The sequence below is a fragment of the Canis lupus genome, chromosome 4, assembly GCF_048164855.1.
Source record: "Canis lupus baileyi chromosome 4, mCanLup2.hap1, whole genome shotgun sequence".
Classification (NCBI taxonomy): Eukaryota; Metazoa; Chordata; class Mammalia; order Carnivora; family Canidae; genus Canis; species Canis lupus.
In genome coordinates, this window is record NC_132841.1 from 14,365,692 (window position 1) to 14,388,233 (window position 22,542).

General features: G+C 38.1%; 2 long non-coding RNA genes across 2 annotated transcripts in view; one reads left to right on the plus strand and one right to left on the minus strand.

Annotated features, from left to right (window-relative positions):
• LOC140631887 (uncharacterized) overlaps positions 1–2,493 on the plus strand; it is a 114,031-nt gene extending 111,538 nt beyond the window's left edge. The window contains exon 4 of the long non-coding RNA XR_012029408.1: positions 211–2,493. This is a non-coding gene — a long non-coding RNA (uncharacterized lncRNA). The remainder of the gene's footprint in view (positions 1–210) is intronic.
• LOC140631886 (uncharacterized) overlaps positions 1–22,542 on the minus strand; it is a 158,603-nt gene that overhangs the window by 64,041 nt on the left and 72,020 nt on the right. The window lies entirely within an intron of this gene.

Below are 22,542 nucleotides of genomic sequence, written 5' to 3' on the forward strand. Positions count from 1 at the left end.
AGAAGCAGGCTCCATGCAGGGAGCCTGACATGGGACTCGATCCTGGGTCTCCAGGATCACGCCCTGGGCCGAAGGCGGCAAACCGCTGAGCCACCCAGACGTCCCTTTGGGCACCTTTAATAATTGGGGGGCTTCAGTATTTTATTTTATTTTTAAAATTATTTTTAAAAGATTATTTATTTACCTTTTTTTTTTTTTTTTATTTCACAGAGAATGAATGAGAGAGAGCGCACAAGCAAGCTCCCTGCTGAGCAGAGAGCCTGACATGGACTGGGATCCCAGGACCTGAGCCAAAGGCAGCCTCTTAACTAACGGGGCCACCCAGGCACCCCAGGGGTTCACTATTTTAAACAGCTGGTAACACTGCTGTATATTTCTACTTGCTGGTTCCTTCTTCCTTTTCAATAGGATCCCAAGCCTCCTCTGGGGTAATCACTTTGTAGCCTTGTTTTGTTTTTTTCTCTTGTCTGTAGCACTTGCCATGGACTGGCTGTTTGTGTTCCCCAGATTCATATGTTGAAACTCTTATCCCCCATGTGATGGTGTTTGGAGATGGGGCCTTTGTGAGGTAACTAGGTCATGAAGAGGCAACCCTTTAGATAGCATTAGTGCCTTTATGAGAAGACACAGGAGAGAGCTTGCTTCCTTTCTCTCTACCAAATGAGGGTACAGGATGGACTTTTATAAACCAGAAAGAGGGGCTTCACCAAGAACCTACCATGCTGGCACTGTGGTCTCTAAATTCCAGCCCCCAGAGCTGTGAGAAAGAACTTCTTGTTTAAACAACCCAGTTGTTCCTATTTTTAGGATAGCACCCTCAAACGGACAAACCAGCACTCATGAAGTGTATTCCACATGGAGACCATTCAGATAAAAAGAGAGTTATCAAATTTGTCTTAAGCCCTTTCACGAACTAAACATATCCAATTTCTTTTAGCTATCCCTCACCTCCCTGTTTTTTTAAATATTTCACCTTTCTGTTCAGGTTTGTAGCAAGTATTTCTCTTTGCCAGTTTCTCTCCTTGACCAGCCCAGGTGATCCTGCTAATATTACTTAACCACTTCCTAACTTGTGCTACAATAGACGTGTATAGGCTATGCCTTCCTACCCAAAAACTCTAAATTCTAAGACATTCACAGAAGAAACCCAATGCAGAAAAAAAGACTCCTCAAAAACAAAGCACTCTGCACAACTCTATGGGAGATAATAAATTAAATTAAATATTACATATATATCTCCGCAATGACTAATGGATCAAGTTTCCTATTTACTTCCTGAAAGAATGGGCATGGTTATTATTTTTTAAAGTTTGAAAGGACAGAATCCAAATGATAATAATAATAATAATTCTGGAGTGAAAGTATTACAGATACCTTTTGTTGCTTTTGCTTATTTGATACTTCTAATTTTTTTCTACAAGGAGCCAGTATTGTTTATGGAACTCTTTTTAAGACAGCCAGCCTTGTTTATGTAGCTCTGTTTTAGACTCAATACTCTGAAACAATTTGTCAATTAATTATATGGCGTAGATGACTTCCAAATGTTTAAACTCTGGACACTAAAAAAACGTGGAAATTGTATTTTAACATCTTTCAGTATAAAACAATTATAGTTTTATAATTGAGACAAAATCATGAGAAATTATCCATGACCCTAAAGTACAGGCAAGGATTCTGAACAAAGAATTCATTGGAAACATTCAAGCAAAAGCACTGCCTCTGGGTACATTGTTTTAAACTCATTTCTTTTGGAACCTTACTGTGGAAGATATGCATACAGTGATGTTAGCCCACGGTAACACGCAACAGAACATGTATTATTAAACTCGGAATACTTATATGCATCCTTAGACAAAGATACCCAAAGTAGCTGCCTGAATTGAGACATCTGGAGAATGGAGGCATTATGTGTTGACCTAGGATAATTTGCTATGATGCTGGTGATTTTCTATTCATTTTCTTCAGTAATTTTCAAAAGACTATTGTATTTAAAAACCAAATTGCTGGCACGATGCAATTTGAAAAAAAAAAATGCATCCAGTACACAAATTACTGGAGAAAAATGCTGTCTATGGTTTCCAAGCAAGTTAGATCCACAGAAAATGTCATGTCAACATCCTGCAGGGTCATCCTTTATGCATTTGGGGATGAATTGATTACCTCACTACCCAGACTGTCCCGGCATTATGAAGCAAAAACTGCCTGTGTGATGGAAGCTTATGCAAACATGGATTTCTTGTGGTTAACTTCCAAACGTCTCCAGATTATTCTTGTGCACTCTTGGAGCTTATCTCTTCAGCCAGCAGCAGACAAGTAAGTTCATACACGGTGCGTGTGTGTCCGTTTCTGTTGACACAATGCACAGGCTACCAGTTGCTATTAATTCCAGGAGAGTAAGGGCAGGGCAGAGGGCAGGCAAAGCGGAATCCCAACAAAACAGAAAAAAAGAATATGCGCTGTCGGATCTCTTTTTGTCGAACAGTTCAGTTGGGCACCACTGATCTTTTAAAGTCTGTGTTTGTACTACCTTCAATTACTTGCTGAAAGCAGCACAGATTGGCTCGTACATGTCATTGTTTGGATAGCATAGAAACATGAATTAAATCTGTCAGTCTTTTGATCTGCATGCCAAGTCAACAGTGTAGTCATTGTAAGGACTTATCCAAACCCCCAACTCCCCCCCAAAAAAACCCACTTTGTATTCGGCCATGAAGAAGACAGGGAACAGTTTTTGCCCATTTGCCTATTTTTATCACTCTTCCTGTAATACTCCTTTTAAAAATGACATATTTTTTTTTTGTCAGTAGGAAAAAAACTCTTGTCAGATGCAGTTCTTAATTATAGATTTTGAGATCTGTGAAGGCTTGTGTTGCCTCCTTCCATTCAGGACATAACCACACGAGTAATGGAGAAAAAGGTAAATAGTAACCCAAGGAAAATACTGTTTTGCATTGGCCCCGGTACAGCAGTATGCAATTTCTTCCCTTAGTACTTTTTATAAAATTGAATACTTTGGAAGTAGACAGAACATAAAACAATCTTTCAGGAAGAAAAGGGAGGAGACACTGAGTTTCATTCAAGCTGAAGTTCAACATTAAAAAAAAAAAAAACATAATCGTCTACTGGAAAAAATGAGGTTGGCACTCTCCATTTTGTTTAATCACCCAAAATAAACATTCTTATCATGTAGAGTGCTTCAAGAAAGAGGGAAATGCTTTCCAAATTATGTCGTTGAAAGCACAAAATTTGAGGACCAAGATTAAAAGCCCCCTAATTTTTTATTTAGCTTGTGTTATGGTTAATATGAATAGAAAAAAATGTGCAAAAGTTTTACATTTGAATAGCCACAAATAATTAGAAGGAGATGGACAGCACTGATGATTGAACAATCCCTAAATCTGAGTGTATTAATTGTTTCTTAGGCGTCTAATAAGTAGGAGATCGACCCCATCCAGCCATTTGATGTGGAAGGGATGGGGAAAACTATAAGGAAGACAAGCAAGGTAGAGCAAAAGATCTCAGTAATAACCTATGCGATCAAACTCTGAATAACAGAGCAGCTCTTTACGATTGAAAATCATTTTGAATTCATAGCTAATCCTTATCCCCACAAAACAATCTGGAGATAAACCAATCAGTTTCCAGCGTGGAGAGTTAAGTCTCTGGAGCTCCTGGGTTAACATCTTTAATGAAAGCTACATTTATTTTATTTGAGGAGCTTAAAAGAACTCCCCCATCTGACCAACAATTAATATCCAAACCAGTGATGTGCTGAAAAATCTCTATGACCATAATTGGGAGTCGCTACAAGTTACGTCGTCTAGACGGAGGTGAGAACAAAGATGCTACTGAATGTGTTGTCTTGGGTCTTTTTGTCTGGCTGACCTCTCTGTAGATGAAAAATCGGTGACAGCTGTAGCTGTGTGCGGCACAAACATCGCTCTCAGTATTCTGTGTAACACACACACTTCAGCTCGCTTTGCTTTGTTTCCAGAGGCGTTTTATTCTCGAGTTTCAAAGCTGAGAGGCAAGAAAAAGTGCCAATTGGAAGTCAAAAACAAAACAGCGAGGAGATACACTTTAATAGATTCATCTGCATCGCTTTGTTAGCAATCTGTGGTTCAGACTTTCATTTCTCCCTCACTCAAATGAAGCACATCTGAGTCACATAAAGACATAGTCTCTGAATAGCAAATTGTCATAGGAGGGGGAATAATCTCTGGCCCCTTGTCTGGCAAATAAAGTTTGCAAGTAGCAGTGGAAGAACTGAAGGTTGTCTGGACTGGTTCTAGTGCCAGCTTCCAATGTTTGATTATCTACATAAACCCAATATTTCATCCTGCTAAAGTGGAGTAGAAATCTCATGAGATCATGCCTTTAAACAGTATTTCTAGTACTTCCTCCTGCTCTCAACCGTGTTCTTTCTCCCCACCCCCTCTCTGTCTCTGCTCTCTTTGTCTTCTCTCTCTCTTTCTCGTGTGTGTGTGTGTGTGTGTGTGTGTGTGTGTGTGTGTGTGTGGTTTTCTTTCACAAGTTCTGGCCGGATCTTAAAGCAACACGAAGCTGAAAGATAGTTTTTGTGTGTGCTTTTGCCCATTAACAATGCCTCCGTTTGAACTTACTTGCTGGATATCACATGCCCAAACTCTGTCATATAAGGACAGGAAGTATTACAAGTATTCAGTATGATTGAAATGTGGGGGCATGTGAAATCTCAGAGTTAATAATCTATGGACTGTTTTGTAGTGAATAAATACCAATGGGTTAAAAGTGTATTTCACACACACACACACACACACACACACAAAGCCTGTCCAGAGAGAATCAGGAAACTTCAAGTCTGAAAATGAAGGTGATGCTCTTTTCCATGCCTTGATAAAAAGCCAAAAACCTAGCAAACAGATCCTTCTCTGTAAGTGACAAGGAAAACCTGGCCCTTTAATTAAGACAGCAGCTGCCACATTTGTGATAATGTTCGCTGAGCTTCACGGTCAGCATCCCAGTGGTTGATTGAGTAATAGGCCAAGACTCTGGGGAGTCTTGCTGTAACAGCCCCGTACTCCAAGTTTTAAGAGGAGTGAGGCCCTATAGCTTAGCGGTTATAAATTAGGAATGGGGAGCCAGACAGGCCTGACTTGAGGTCCCAATTCTGTCATTTACTGGCTGTGCGGCCTTGGGCAAATTATTTTACTCTCTGAGCCTGTGTACTCAACCATTAGAAGCGGAAAATAAAAGAGCCTTACAAGTTTGTACAAGAGAGCTTCTAAGTTTGCTGAAAGGATTAGGAGAGAGAATTCCTATAAAGCCCTGGCAGGTAGGATGTGCTCAATGGAGGGCAATGACTTTATTTTATTATTATTGAATTAAAGGTTCTACCAGTTGTCAGTTGGTCCCTGGGGTGTTGGCTCATTGATTCATCCCAGAGTAGAGTTCTTCACACTGAGTGAAATTCCAGTGGAAGGAAGAAGGAAGCGGAGGCAGGAGAGAAAGTTCCATTCATCAGCTAATGTGCTGTTGACTCTGAACCTCCCCACTGAAGGGAGAAAATTAAGCTTCCGCCTTTGAACTCTAAACCATGAGCTAAAACTAGAGAAGTGTCCCAGACATCTTCCCACTTGCCACCCCAGAGATACTGAGGAAGACTGGAGGGAATCAAGGTGTTTTCAAAATATAGAGCAGTAATGAGGGAGCCAGAGATGGACAAAGTCTTAGCTCCATAAAGGTTATGCGGAGTGCAGGACGGTATGGGTAAAGTGAGCAAGGGGCAACTTGGTGATCCCTATGGAGAAGGGAACATTCTGGGCTCTACCAGCAGAGCTCTCTGTAGCCTCAAGAACATACTCTGCATGCACACATATTCATACCTGTACGTGCACACGTGCACAAGCACAAGTGCCCTTCTGATTTCAGACATAAGCATTTAATTACCTAATAGACAATGTAAGACCTACAGCTAAGAGTTGGACCCCAAACTGGCACTTAGCACACAGTCACGTTAATATCAGTAGTTAGCCCAGAAATGCTTTCTGATATAATACCTAACACCCACCAAATGGCTTCTCAGAACAACAAAAAAAGAAATTATTACAACTAAATATCAGTAAATGTCAAGGCAGGGATCCCTGGGTGGCGCAGCGGTTTGGCGCCTGCCTTTGGCTCAGGGCGTGATCCTGGAGACCCAGGATCGAATCCCACATCGGGCTCCTGGTGCATGGAGCCTGCTTCTCCCTCTGCCTGTGTCTCTGCCTCTCTTTCTCTCTCTGTGACTATCATAAATAAATAAAAATTAAAAAAAAAAAAAAAAGGGAATGTCAAGGCAGTAAATAGCACCTAGTTGTTTCAGCTAAAAATGATTTCTCTATCCCTTGCCATATCCAAACTGTTGGCAACCCTGTTTTCTCTGCTCCAAACACATATCAAATCTGGCCATGTTTCACTATATCTCATTCCCATCCCTCATCCAAGCATCACTACTTCTCACCTGTTGCTTCTCTCACCCCTTGGGAATCCACCCTTTATACAGAAGGCAAAGAAATTATTCTAAATGTAAATCAGAGCACATTGTTCCCCACTTCCGCAGTGTCTTTCCACAGGGCAGATGAGTGGACCTGCTGTGGAGTTTTCCAGTTTTCCAGTTTTCCACCTCATTTGTCTCCCCAGTCATTGGTCCCTTCACTAGAAACTTCCTCCTCCTTTGACTCCTTTGCACTTTTCCATAGGGTTCTTCACTGACCACTCAGGGAAATGGCCACCATCCTCGCAGCCACACACTCACATCATTGTTTTCCTGGTTTATCTCTTCTAACTGCTATTCGAATGTCATTTCCAAATGATCAACTTTCTTAGTATCTGCCTCTCCCAGTCTAGAGTATAAAGCTCTGTGAGGGCAGACATTTTTTCATATTTACCACTGATTCTTCCTATTCCTAGAACACTGTCTGACACATACTTTTGTTGAATAAGCATGTGTTGACTGCTTCCTATGACCAAGAATGATAGTAAGGCTCTTTATATGGTGCCTTTTTTTTAATACTCTCCAACATTTTGAAGGTGGGTACAATTAGTATTCCCATTTTCACAAAAGGAGTATGAGACATATAGATTAATAATTTGCCTCATGAGACAGCAAGTGAATGATGGCATCTGTCTTTCAAAAATCAAGTCTATTGAGACATAATTTATCGATAGTAAAGTATTCCCATTTTGAGTATAAAGATTAATGAGTTTTGATAAATGTATGCATCTGTGCAATCAGTTACAATTAAGATATAGAATATCACCATCACCCCAAAGGGTTCCCTTATGTCTTTACTAAGCTACCACTAACTAACCCAGGCCCCTGGAAAATGGTGATCTGCTTCCTATTGTTATAGATTAGATACAGCATACAATCCCTCGTGGCATCTATATTTAGACCCAGTTTAGAAACCACATGCAGTTACTTTGTTTGGCCCTAAAGCCATTTCTAGCATTATCATCTTCTTTGATGCATAAACAGGTGACATTCAGAAATTTAGATCAGATTGCTATACATTCCAAAATTTTCATAATAAAAGCCAATTGTACAAATGTAAATATAGATATGTATCAATGAATGTAGATGACTAAATAGCCATCATTTATTAAGGTAAAAAAGTACTCAAAAACTAGGTTCAAATTCTGCTTTTGCTTCTTCTTAGGCTTGTGACCTTGAATTAGTTTTTCACATACTAAGTTTTAGTTTCCTGATCTACATATAAAAATGCACATAACTATGCCCACATTACAGAGATAGTAAAAAAGATTGTGAGAAATCTTATAATTAACACAAAGCATAGGTTCCTGCACCTAACAGGGCATGGATAACCGTCCCAGTTGTTACTATTTCTATTCCAGAAGCTAGGCCACACTGCCTTAAATTCTGAGTAGTGTTTGTCCTTTCTAAGTGTGATGATTGCCTGTTGAGACTCAGGCATCTCTGTGAAATGGGTAGAGAAAGGAATTATTACTCGGATCCTTCTGATGGAAAACCCATAGAGTGACTGGCATAGGCTTCAAAGGGCAATGTTGGCAGAGTGAGGTTAAGAACGGAGATTTTTCCAAAGACCCTCAAAGTAATTCCTGCACATTATGCATTGCCACTATATTCCTGTGAAGCTGGCAGGAGAAAACTGCCCTCGTGGCATTTGGTAAGTGGGAGATCTCAGGCAAGAGTGTGTTAAATGCCTATTCTGACTGTTAGTGTTAAATAATGACAGAGCAAGGATTAAAACTTTAGCCTGTGGACTTACCATTTTCTTATTCCTGAGTGTGTCTATTCCACTAACTTTAAAACTGGAGCTTTACGTAAAACGAATTACTAATCAGAGAAAATGAAGAGAATAAAGAGACAGAAGGGAAATGGAAAGAACCCATAAGAAATTTGATGGAATAAAGATAAACATTGAAAATGGTAGAAGTTGTGAATATGGCCCATATGTTCTTCTGAAGCCAGAAATTACCCAGACAAATAGGTGGGAATATATGGCTGCTAGACAGGCAATGTACCAGAAATATCCATTTAGGGATATAGTAATCAATATGTTATCAAGAAATGTGTCTTCAGGATCATGGAGATTATGCTGTTCGAATGATGACTCAGAAATTTCAAAATTCTTGGTCTGTAGCTGCATAAAATGAGTTATTGGCTTGAACCAGAACAGAGAAGACAGACTTGCAAGGCAGAAAAAAAACTGTACTCCCTCTTAGCTAGCTCCTTGCAAAAGAATGTTGTGATAGTTGGTGAAGAAGTACTTCCTAAAATAAGAATATCTGTTTTGGGTACAGACAATTTTTAATATTTCAATGTTTAAAAGCATTAGTTTCCAGCAGTGTTTAAAATTTAATAGAGTACGATGTTCCAGGATTCTCTTGCCCCTTTTCTGAAGACACAGAGTGGGGAGGAGGGTTTTGCTGCTATGAAGTCATGAGCTACATAAAGCATACCTCTTGAATACTTGCTGGCACAGACTTAATTTTACTCCCTACATTGTCAACCTACTTTTCTTGCCCTTTCAGATAGAGCAGAGTGAAGGTTATGCCTTCATCTTTTTGATGGAGATATAGAACTTCATTCTTTCAGAGAAAGGTACTTTCTGAGTATTTGTAAGGAGGTCTTATTCCCAGGAGGGCTTAATGAATACCACAGGTGCTCAGATGTCAAGAACACTTTAAGAACAGTCCTGCCTAGAGGCAGGATGACAAATCTTAGTGGGAGGTGTTTGAATTATGCTGGAATTCAGAACATGCAATGACACACTATACTATTTTACATCAGTTCATTCCTATCCCTAGCTCTTAAGTAATAAAAAGAGCAAAACAACACTCCATGTTTCTACATGCTGAGGATGTGTGGGATGTGTGTGCATATGTGGTGAGGTTCGGAGACAGAATATCTTTACTCTTTATTAAAGTGACCCTCTCGGTGTTTGAGCGCCATAGTTCAATTTTAACAGTCGATCTGAGAGAGAATAGACAGCTAGGAAAAGACAGACACTCAGCAAAACTGGGGATCAGTAAAAGTTATCACCAATGTCTTTTTATGAGACCACAGTTACCTTTCGCCCCCACTGTGTGACTTCATGATCTCTGTGTTCAGTTTTCCCATCCTAACCACTCTGCCTGACCATTGCTAGAACTTTCTGAGCTCTTATCAAAATACTGAATTGGGCTTTTCTCCTTCAAGGCACAATGACATGTGACTGCACATGTGTCTGCTGTGGCTCTACATAGCATCTTGTCAGATGTGATTTAGTGCTAGTCATGAAAAATGAACAGTGTGCCCATACAAATTTGAATTTTGCATTTTTCCAGAAGAACTGGAGGATCAAAAGATATGGGGCTCACCATCCTACAACACAACAATCTCCAGGAGTGGAGTGGCCACTACTCCTCTTTCAAACAGGGTAGGCAAGTTGCATTTTCCCAAGTTCCCAGAGGGGACCCTCCACTTTTTTTACTGTTTACATGGGGTGCAGTGTGTGGTTAGCGGCTTTCACCACTGCTAGCCTCTGCCCTGTGGGAGCACAGTGGGTCATTGGTATTTCCCAGCCAGAAACACAGAGGGGAGTTGAGAGCTGGAGGAGGGGCCTCTATGACTAGCAGATGTGTCATTGTTGGCTGTTCACCTATAGGCACCACTAAACTTACACAGTTTTGGGAAGACCCGTTATGCTTACTTTGTTATTTTACATTAGAGCAAAAGCTAAATTAAAATGACAAAAGGAAGGATCAAAGACCAAAACTGTCCACAGCTTCATCACCCAAACAAATCACTGTTGTCTTTGATTGTGTTACCTGGAGAACTTTTCTGTAGGCACATTCAATGATTATCTATTTGAGGTAATGTAGATGGAACTGTGTTATTTTATATGTTCTCTTTATGTTATACTAGCAATCTACTTGCCCTTTTGTCTTCCTTTTTTAAATCTCTTTCCAGTACCCAATGTAACTCTACAAATATGTAACAACATCTATACACGTAGATATAGGGGCATTTTGTTAGGAAAAAATAGGATCGTGCTGTGTACATTTCTCTGCAACCTGCTTTTGTCATCTAACAATATATCACAGATATAGGGGAGGTTTGTATGACTTGAAAACCTGTGACAAAGTCTCAAAGAGCATCCTACAAAGTCTTTATCTCTTCATAGAGGCTCTATTTCCACCCACATGGCTGCTCCCAATGATCAGCAGGTCTTCATGGTTAAGCACACACCCAGGTGCTAGATGCACCTCAGGTAGGCTCAATGGGAAAGCCATGTCATTGGGAGCCCAGGCTTTGGCATCAGACCAACATTTGACTCCTTGCTTTGCCACTTACTGCCTCTGTCACTCTTGGGTACAGTGCCATTTTATTCAAGAAACTAGCTAAGAGTACACAATAAAGGTACAGAAGAACAAGGGCCCCTCAAACTTGATACAAGTCAACCTTTAATAGACTTACCCAGGATTTAGCTAGAAGAAAATCTGAAAATAAGCTGTTTAAATTCTAGCATATATGTGACTATAATATGATGTCTTATTATGAATTATATATAAGGAAGAGTACCGTAATGTTTTTGGTGTTGAGTTATCCTAAGGATCTTAATCATGTCTCATGTTTATGTCTGTATGGGGGAGGGGGTTATTAACTCATTCATTCATTTTAAAATTTTGATCACAAATGAGAAAACAATGTTTGTCTTTAAATGAAGCTAATAGCAGTGAGCTCACAGAGGCCTCATGAAGACTGCAGGAGATAAATTTATGGAAAGTTCTCAGCTCCCTTCTGGCACAGGGTAGGCATGCTGCCATGTTCCTTTCCCCCTTCTGCCCACCTCATGGCCAGGCCCTGAACACCTCCCTCAGGTGTCTAAGGCCCTAACATCCCTCTTTCTGTCTCCTCGTCAAATCCCTTACCATCTTCTTACTCCTTTTCAGCATCTTTGATACCCTTATCTCCACTGCCAGCCTGTAAGCAAGGGCAGGAACCAAATCCCTCTACCCCTTAGGGTTTCTTGGACTGAAGACTTCAATGTAACTTCTACTCACACACTGGGAAACCCACAGCTCAGGGGAACATGGAGAAAGAAAGGAGTTCCCCAGGGCCGATGTCACAGGTAGTTACTGTCTTGGAGGATGTGCTGCTCTCTGGCTTCCTGTCCCCCAGTCCCTTCTCCCCAGGGTGCCTCTGACTATTTTCTCTGCTTCTAGTCTGCCTGTCTTTTTTTAGTTCAGGTGTTGGACTCCAAGTGTTAAACGCCTCACTCTAGACCCAATCCTGCAGTGGCGATGGAGCAGGCGAGGAGCCGGAGCCTGACTCCTGGGCTCCCAAGTGGGTGCCAAAGAAAAGGATGTTGCAACTTCGTTTCTGTCCCAGTTGTTGCAACAGGTTTCATTTGGGGCTTTACCTATTTTCCAGATGTACAACCTGGCTGAGGCTTCTTTTCCTTCTAATGACAAAGTGTATCCTTTCTGCACTATGTAAAAGAAAATACAGCCTTCAGTACTCCATTGAGTATCTTTATAGCTTTGTAGTTATTCAAAATAGAATTAGGTAGCTGTGCAATGATAAAGAGGATTTTAAGATTTAAAAAAAATTCATTGCCATAATTTGTCTCCTAAATAATAACAATAGGATGAACTATAGCCTCTTTTATCTGAATTTCTGCTGTCTTCGTTTAGTCCATGACACAGCGCCCAAGACCTACATTATTGCATTAAGTTTGCAAAGCTATTGAGATGCCCTTGAGTAAGATTCATCATCTTGTCCTAAATTCTCCACACGCTCCACTAAAAGCCTAGTGGCAGACTGAAGGGATTGTCAGAAAGCATAAAAGACAAAATAAAAATTTTATGCTCTTTTAGGCAAGTGAAGATTTGCCCTCTAGCAATTTCTGATATTAACTCATTAATCCTCACAATCTATCTAGAGGATAGATTTCGGGTAGGAGCAGCCCCTGTCATCTCAACTGCTTTTGAAACTTGCACCAAACAGAGCACTGGCCATTCCCTATGGCTTGATCTGAGCATCTCCTCGGAGTCCAGGAGGAGCCAGCACTGGGACAGGCAGGATTCAGAGATGTCTCTCTTACTCTTTTCCTCTGTCACCAGGACAAGCAGTGGCCTAGGACTATGCTTGGTTGAATGCATTGCTGTTACCATCTTGAATTTTTGTTCAGATGAATGTTGATCAAGAAATCCTGTATTTGCACTTTGCACTGGGCTCCCCAAATAATATAGCCAATCCTGCCTCTTACACCTCCTAGAAGAAAAGATATTGGTTGTGTAGCATTTAGGTCAAGACATGTGTCCTTGATTTCCAGACTGATGCCAGGGGAGGCAAGAGTGAAGTCCACATGTCCTGTTGCTTCATCTGTACTCTAGTTTCACTCTGCTTGCTCAAAACTAAATTGGGCCATGTGCTGAGAATGGTACCTAGTGCTAAAGTCTAGATATTTTCCTTCTTGATTCTATTTGTGCCACATTCACTTCATGTTTTCTTGGTTTGAAACCTGTTTACTTTATAGTATTTTTAATTGTTGCCATATAATATCATACCTTCTTTGCATGTGGTATCTCAACAATGTGCAATTTCTAATAGCATGAAATCATAACTTAGGAAAACATTGCTGAGCTAATTACAGGGACTATCAAAATAAATCCAAATCTTTCCTGGGCCACAGTCCATATCTGAATCATAATAAGTGTGAAAGTGTTTACAAATCATTACAAATTTTCCACATAGTTTTGCTCAATGTTAGGACCAATCATGTTTTTTCAGTCATTTGAGTCGATGTGTTGGATCACCTCCAGTGAGAACACTGATTTTAGAAAAGAGCTTCTTAGAGATTATAAAAATCAAAAGACAAAATTAAAATATCCCTTAAAATGCAAACTGTAAGGAACATTATTCATAGAACTACTTGAGTATACCCATGAACATAATATATTGTTTATTTTGGAAAATATTTCACTGATGTTATAAAGGCAAGAAATAGAAGTAGAGGATAAGCACTTTATTTTGTATATTCTAATGAATTCAGATATGAAGAAAATCCTATATAAGCCTAAAAATTATATAATATTGAAGCAATTTGTTTTATGACAAAATTAAGAGAATTATTTTAATAAGTATTTACCTAACATTACTTTTATGACACTGGAATTGAGCTGCTACCTCAGCATTATTCTAAGACTGATTTTTCATCACTTTATTCAAGACTCATTGTACCTACTGTGTGCAAGGCTTTGGAAGAGTCCATTAATGTTTTATGTTTCTTACTCCTTCACATGTTCTTAGTCCTACCAGGCTGAACAACTAGAAATACATTTTGAGAAATAGTAAACTCATTCTTTCAAATCCCTAAAGCTATGCCTATAAAAATATAAATATTATATTTTAAAATTCAAGGAAAGGGGGTTTAGTTTTTTATTCTGATAAAAATGTTTATCACAAATGTGTGCTGGGGGCTAAAATGAGTTTCAGGGAGTCCATGAACCCTCAAAATTATATGTGAAATTCTGGGTGAAGGAACATTGTTCCGGTGTGAGCATTTGTAGCTGTCACCTGATTCTTACAGAATCTGTGACTCCAAGCACTACCAGACTGCCCAAAGCACAATCTTCTGCTAGGCTACTCAGTCACTATCACCAGACCCTGGTGTACTCAAAAACCATAAAGTCCAAAATAAGTCATATTCTTTATTCTGAAAATTCTCTGGAATTCTGTGGTCGCATCATTTTGTTGTACTTGGCATCATTTAGTTCTGTGATTATTTTTCCTGTAAGTGAAGTGTATATTCTCCATGGGGATACAAACTAATTTTGAGCCATAATTATTTTTGGCTACTGCAGCTTAGATACATATTGTATCCTCACATATTCATGCAGTGTGATCAGTGTTCTGAGAATGTCAGAATTGAGAGTATAAATTTCTTTGATAGAAAAGAAAAGAATTTTCAACTTGATTAGTATTTTGTTAAATAATATGTGTGAAAATGAGAAGGATTACATATTGATAACACTATGAATTGCTAAAAGTGGAAATTATTATTATGGTCAAAATGATTCAAATGAATTCATTCCAATCCCTTATCTATCTTGCTTAATAAAAATTTTTTTCTAAAGAAAATTTGGTTATATGAGAACACAAAATGAGACAACTACTCTGTCTTTGAGTTAAAAGCTTCAAATACCACCCTCCAGAGATTCTGCAATGTGCTATATTTAATTTAATTGATCTAGACCTCCTGTCCAATAATAGTAAACTCTCCATATGCCACTGCTTTGGGAGGAGATTGAGAAAATTTGAATAGAAGTAATACTTTAAATATCTTCATGACAACATACTTATGTCCATAGTGATTACTAATCTGTAAAAAAGCAAAGAATTTGATGATATATTAAATAAAGAACTGTGGTGATAGCTAACATTTGATCTCAAACTTGGGATATACCACTAGCTCTGAGGAGATGTAGCAGACATTTCGGTTTATTCATTATCCATTGTCTTTTTCTCCTAGTAAGCATATTCTAATTTCCTTTTGAGTATCCTTTCCTCCCCAAACAGCATGTTTAGTGATAGAAAGCTGACTTATCCCCACATCAGAGCTGGATCCAGACCAGCTAAAACCAGTCAGCAAATCTACTCTCTGATGTAATGACCAGAGCCCATTGAGGGCCAGTGAAACACAAGTTCTTTGCTGAGATTTTCTAAAAAAATAAGTTTGTACCTTCTTCTCTGGGAGCTACCAGAGGAGATCTTATCTCTTTTACTGCCTAATGTGAATTAAGAAGCATTTAGTTCCCCAAAGCTGAGCCTTTTTTGGATGAAGCAGATACTTTGCAGGTAGAGAGAACAGTCAGAAAGAAAATGGGATCTTTGACAACATATTTTCTTTTTTAAAAACTTTTTATTGAGGCATAATTGACATATAACATTATATTAGAGCTTTAGGTATACAATATGATTCCATATTTGTATATATTGATAAATGATCACTACAGTAAATCTAACTAATATTCATCACCATACATAGTTGTGAAGTTTTTTTTCTTGTGATGACAACTTTTAATATCTACTATCCTAGTAACTTTCAAATATACCATACACTATTATTAGCTATAGTCACCATGCTATTCATTACATCTTCATGACTAATTTATTTTGCGTTTCTCTGACTTGTTTCATTTAATATAATGCCCTAAAAGTCCATCCATGCTTTTGCAAATGACAAAATTTCCTTTTTAAGGTTGAGTAATATTCCATTGTATATATATTCCAAATTTTTTTTATCTGTTCATTCACAATGGACATTCCATATCTTGGCTATTGTAAATAATCCTTTGACGAATATGGGAGTGCATATATTCTTTGAGTTAGTGTTCCCATTTCCTTCAGATAAATATCCAGAAGTGGAACTGTTTGATCATATGGTAGTTCTATTTTTAATTTTTTGAGGAACCTCCATATTCTAGCCCTCATTAATTTCTGAATCAAACCTTGCTTGAATTCTGACCTACCAGTGACTCACTAACTAGTCAATAAGTTACCTTTAGAGTTGTTTTTTCTGCATAATACAGATGAGGTTGTAAAGTCTACAAATCTAGAAATACTACCAACAAGGGACAGTTGAACACATCTGCAAATTTTGTCTCTAAATACTATTGCTATCACCTTTTTAATAATATGGAATGAGAAATATTTTTTAATGTAGTAATGAAGCCTCAGAAATGTTTCCTATATTCAAGTGATGAATAAGCATTTATTGAATGATAATGATGAGTAGTATTTATTGACTACACACTATGTTCACAATAATAAAAACTATTTTATGAGGAAATTGAAGCTTAGTTTAAGTAACTCGTCAAAAGTCACCAACTAGGTGGCAGAGCTAGGACTTGAATCCATGTCTGTCAGACAGCAAAGCTTATGCTCTGAATCCCCACCATGTATCCAAACCTTAACAAAAGAAACATAATTATTGCTTAAAAGTAGTTGGCATCCTCATGGAGACACATGCTTTACTCACAAGAACAATACTCAAAAAAATCAAGTGATACAAATTACAACAAAATGATGGGCCTGTGGAAACAGAGAATTTTCAGAACTGCTTGCTCTCAAGCCAGTGGCAGAGGGGAACCAGGAAGAGCTGTGACCTACTTGCAGGAAGTTGAGGAATGTAGCTACCCTCTGGGTTTCAGGCTCCTCATTTTGCAAATGGCCTGTTGAAAGAAATAACTTTTAAATTCCCTTCCAGCTCATAGAGTCTTGTAAGCTTTGTCAGAGGAAGATTTCAGAACAACGTCATGTGAAGTTTCAGTTTTAGTCTTTAAACATGGAGCTAAGTTCATCTTTTGGGTGATATTAGATATTCCTTTTATAACTTCATTAAAAGGATTCTGAATCATGGCAAGACAATTTCAACCTCCAGATAAGTTAGTCCATGGAATAACACAACCAGGAAAAATAAGAGTCTGTTCAAAGAAATATAGCTGATGTTTTTCCATGCATATAACACTGTTTGGTCTAGCTCAGATTTTTCTGATCAATTGTTGGCTGATTCTCTTATATTACATTACGTAGATCTTTAAAATATGTTACTTAAAACACTGAGAGTTTTCTTGCCAATAACTTCATGATTTTGAATTTCCAGTAGGAAAATCAGGAAGAAGATGAGTATTTGTTGTTGAATCTTGTGACTTTCCTCTTAACACACTGTTTTCCAAATTGGCTCAAGAGCTCTTGGTCAAATTCAGATGTTAAAGGAAAACTCTACCTTGACTACTTCCCAAAGATCAGGGTTGGATAAATGTGTCATAGTGTTCCTCTGATGATGGTGTTTTAGATGAAAAGCTAGTATAAAGTCACTGAATTAAGACCTGATTTCATGTTTTCAATAATAACTCCCCATCTTCGTCAGACAGCTACCAGATTGCATAAAGCAGCAGACCTGTCTGTACCTTCCGTCCCCAGAGCTCTAGCCCTCACCCCATCACATCTTAAAATTACTAATTCATGTGTATTACACAGAAGCTTTTTAGAGGAACAGAGTCTTTCAGAAGAGAAAAAAATCAGAAATATTTTTGCAACATCAATATGACAACTGGCATCTAGTGTATCAATATAATATTGCTATAGAACAATAAATAAGTACAAGAAGTCTGTGGATGACTGGATTACACACAAATAATTTCAGGTCTCCTGGGTCCTATCTAGTGCAAAAAAGTCATTTATCTAATGGACCTCCAGCCATGTAAAATCTCATATGGCTTTTGAAGAGTACGTTATATCCTGAGAAAGGCTAATTGAACCTCTTTATAGTCCTATTCTTATCAATGAACTTTGTGGAATTTGAAAATTACCCAGGGCCTGTGAGATTGCTAGTAATTTATAAATTTAGTATAATTCCTCCCTAAATTTGCCCCATGGTGTACCATATATATAGCACAGAGATTTATTAAGGTAGTTAATAGTAAAAATTGGGTTGACATGAGCAGCATTCAAATATTTATTAAAATTACATCTAAGAGGCCCACAACACTCAGCACTCATTATTAACACATAAAATGGCAGGTGCACAAAGCAAATGATAGATCACTTAAATGCCTGAAAGAGTTAAAGCAATTGTTTCTTTCACATTAAGGTAAGACTGAAAACTATGAGAATCTGATTCTTTTGCATTTATTCATTGATGAGAGGGCCAGTTGTCATTATTGCTAGATGAACCAGATACAGCAGTCCTTATGTCCTCCCACTCTCCAGGAACATATTTGTTGAATAAAGTGCACATTGAGTAATATTTTTGTGTTGACCTGCACCATTCTCCCATAAAAATGTTCTTTCCTAGATGGATCATTCCTCTCGGTCTACCAAACACATTTTACCTTTTCTTGTCGCTAACCATATTGCTTAGTATTCCAAACCTGGAACTACATCTCTTCAACCTTGCTACATTCCACCAAGCCTTGAGACCCAGCTCCAATGTGGCTCCAATGTTGCTACCAACCCCCTCCCCCACCCTATATCTTCTCTTTCACTATATGATCTTTCTATGCATGTGGTCCTCTCCACAATGATTTCATAGACAGCTAGGAGATAGAAACTACACCATGTCTTCCTTGGCATACCTCGTTGTATATAAAACAATTTCTTATAGTCTATGCTCACATTGTAGATACTAGGAGGCAGACTTGAGAAGCATCATCTTTTTTGTCTGACTGGCACTCAATTTGCAATTGATCCTGGAGATACTGGACACACCACTATATCTTTGTATTCATTCCACTATGCCAATCATTTTTCTTTTTTTTATTTAAATTCAACTTGCCAACATATAGGATAACACCCAGTGTTCATCCCATAAAGTGCCCTCCTTAGTACCGGTCACCCAGTTACCTCATCCCCCACCCACCTCCCCTTATGCAACCCTTTGTTTCCCAGAGTTAGGAGTCTCTCATGGTCTGTCTTCCTCTCTAATTTTCCCCCACTCAGTTCCCCTCCTTTCCCCTATAATCCCTTTCACTATTTCTTATATTCCACATATGAGTGAAACCATATGAATTGTCCTTCTCCGGCCATTTGATGTTTTTCAAATTATGTGACACCAAGGAGATGGCTCTTTTAAGAAGTCTGGCTATGAAAGAAAGAATAAATTTTGCATAAAGTTTATAAAGTTTGCATAAAATCAATTGCATAAAGGGAAGATGGGATCAGGAAAGGTATTTTTTTATGGATGGGGCTTAGAAGTAGATTGAGAGTATTCATAGATTGCAAGAAAGATGGTGGAGCAAGAGAGCCTGAAGTGATGGCTGATTGTGCAACATCTCAGAAATGGTGAGAGAGGATGGGGTCAGAAGGAAGAGTTTCACATACTTAAAAAAAAAAATAGGGATGCCTAGGTGGCTCAGTCAGTTAAGTATCTGACTTTTGATTTCAGTTCAGGTCATGATCTCAGAGTTGTGGGATTGAGCCTCTCTTGGGGTTCCACACTGAACGTGGAGCCAACTTGAGATCCTCTCTCTCATTATCCCTCTGATCCTCCAACTCCCACCCTGGTTCTTTTGTGTGCTCTCTCTCTCTCTAAAAAAATAAACAAATAAATACATAAAATTAAAAAAATGCACATTGGTCTGTTCTGGGAAATAAAGGAAGGCATATCCAGTTTTCAAATATGACAGTTTAGGTGGATACCCATTTGAAATTCAATATATGATGTGAACATGGTCAATAGCCAGCATCACTGCTGGATATTAGCACGTGCTGACTGTTTATCACCTACCAGGCAATGTACCAAAGCTCTCGCATACATTATCCCATTCAGTTACCACCCTAGCAATTTAGCATGCTAACACCATGAAATTATTAAATGTATTTAAAACTTCCACCAGGAAAGCTTATCAAAAGGGTCATTTTGTTTTTTAACTGAGTGGTAGGAGAACGTCTTGGTGCCATTTACAGGAATTGAAGGAATGTATTTACATAGTGACTGCCTTCAGAATAACTCCCTCCAAGAAAGTTCCCACGAGGCAGCTACAGTGCTGTTCTGGAGTTGTAATAAAGCAAATGATTCAGTAAGTTGAATCCTTCCATTGTGTGATTAACAAAGACACAGAACATTACACATATCACCAAGCTGCAGCGTGCTCAGAGTGAAACAGCCTTAGACTGAGAGCCTTGAGGACTGGATATATACTGGATGGAAACTGTTGTCCAGAGGAAAACCAACCTTACCTGTAAAAATGCTTAGAGCAAAGTCCAGAAATGGCGTTTTCTTATTGTTTTCATTTATTTACCCTTTTTTTTTTTTTTTTGCACAGGTAAACCAGGTGTCATTTTAAGGCAATGAAAAAAAAAGGTGCACATATTTCAGACAATTATTATATTTTTCAACAATATTATGTAAGAATATTACTGAGAAATACCACAAAAATATAAACTACATGGATATCATTCACTGATGAGTCTCAGTCATCATAAGTATTTATGTTCTGAAATCATAAGATAATTTCATTTTTCTTATTCATCAAATGAGTTAATATGTGGAAATACAGCAAAATGGAAAATGTTACTACTAATAATAAGACTAGGGAAGCTATGGAATATTTCAGAGCGTACAGAAAGAAGTAGAAACAAATTAAATTAAATTTTAAAAGATAGCCCAAAGCCAAGAAAGCAGATTTAAGAAGAACAGCATCTCATCAAGACTATTTCACTCATGACATCAATGTCCATGCAAACTGCCCTATATTGCCCTAGATTCTCCCAGAGAGCCTGGAGTTCTAAAGAACTAATCTTAAACTGGAGAGGACAGTCTCACCTCACAGCTCAGATGCCACTTCTCTAATCAGTGCATGGGGATTTTTGAAACATAATCAAAACAGAGAGATTGAAACATTAAAACATAAAGAATGAAATAGGAGTCTTGACAATACCTATAGCATTCCAAAATCCAAAAGAAAAAAAAGATTACATTGTGATGGGACTGACAAAAAAAGAATATATATATTTATTTGTTGCTTTAACTCATACAGTAGAAAGATTATATTGCAGCCCGATTTTATTATGCTATTCAACACGCATAGATTTCTGAGGTACTATATCTACCTCATAGCAATAAATAACATTAAATGAAACAGGACTGATTCATGGCTGGCATCAATTTTTTTCTGTATTACTACCTTCCACGGACATTGCAGCTTCAGTGTTTGCTCTCTGATACCAACACACACACACACACACACACACCCCGCAATCATAACCATAAACTAAATGACTACATAGTCAGAATAGATGGCTGTTAGAAAATACTCACACTAATTGATAATGACATCATGCTGGTATGCACATTACAATGTAAATGAGGCTTCCAGACTCATTTATGGCTCTTTTATTCAAAGTTTAGTACTTAGTACTTTTTTTCATGGTTTAGAAGGTTCTTCTTAAGGCTGTGGGATTACTTATTCCTGCTGATTTTGCCCCTTGGAATTGGACCAAGAGTACCAATTTTTAACTGTATTTTAAAACAGATGCTCACCAGCCATGAAGCAGAATTGAAATGTCTAATGGAAACCACATTACTGAAAGAAAACAAGCAAAGAGAAAAACTGATTAACAGATTTATCCAGGCAGCCATTTGGCTTTATTAAAAATTTGAATTATTCTCTGCATCAAAATATAATAGCAGTTTCCATGCTTCTGTCTGAGGACATGTGAAGAGAATGCAACCAAATGAACACCCTTTGCTACTGATACATTTTGAAAGGTAGTTTAAACTCCATCTCAAACACATCTGTACGCCTAAGGGACTTCTCAGGGTCATATGAAAGATCAAGATGCAGAACTCTAGCCTGCCCCGAAAGTATTTGTAAAACTTAGCCAGATTGAGCAAAATCTGGAAAGAAAACAATGCTGATATAATGCCCAACTTTCCTTTGGCTCTTATGTGTGATGATTCACAGTGAGACCACTTGGTGGTTACTCTATGTTTCAACTCTTCTTTTCCTACAAATTATGTTTCTAGAAGCCTCCATTACCCTCAACATTAGGAAATATAAAGGAATATTAGAGGAATGCAAAGTTGGGGTCTTGATGAAGATGTAGAAGATATTTTTTTCTTTTTCATAAAGTTATGGAAAGCAAATCAATCACATATTTTGGTAGTAAATTCTTAAGTGCAAGCAGGCTTTTGTTAAATCCACTTATAAGATCATTCCTCTATGTTTAAAGTAATTGCAGTTGACGTATATAAATCATAGCATGTAACTCATTGCCTCGATATTTTTTACCTATTACATTCATCATAACGAAGGTGGGAGAAAACTTTCTGCACTCTTATTTTCAAAGAGCTGGACAAGTGTTTAAAAAATTAATATAAGGTCTACCAAAGTGAAGGGGGATAAAACACTTCATTACCAAAAATAAATTACCAAGATGTAAAATTGGGATCAGAAATGATGGAAACATTAAGAGAAGTGAACTGTGATGATCTCACCAAATGATATCACTGTAGTCATTCTTCAGTGCAGTAGTAATTTGGCAGA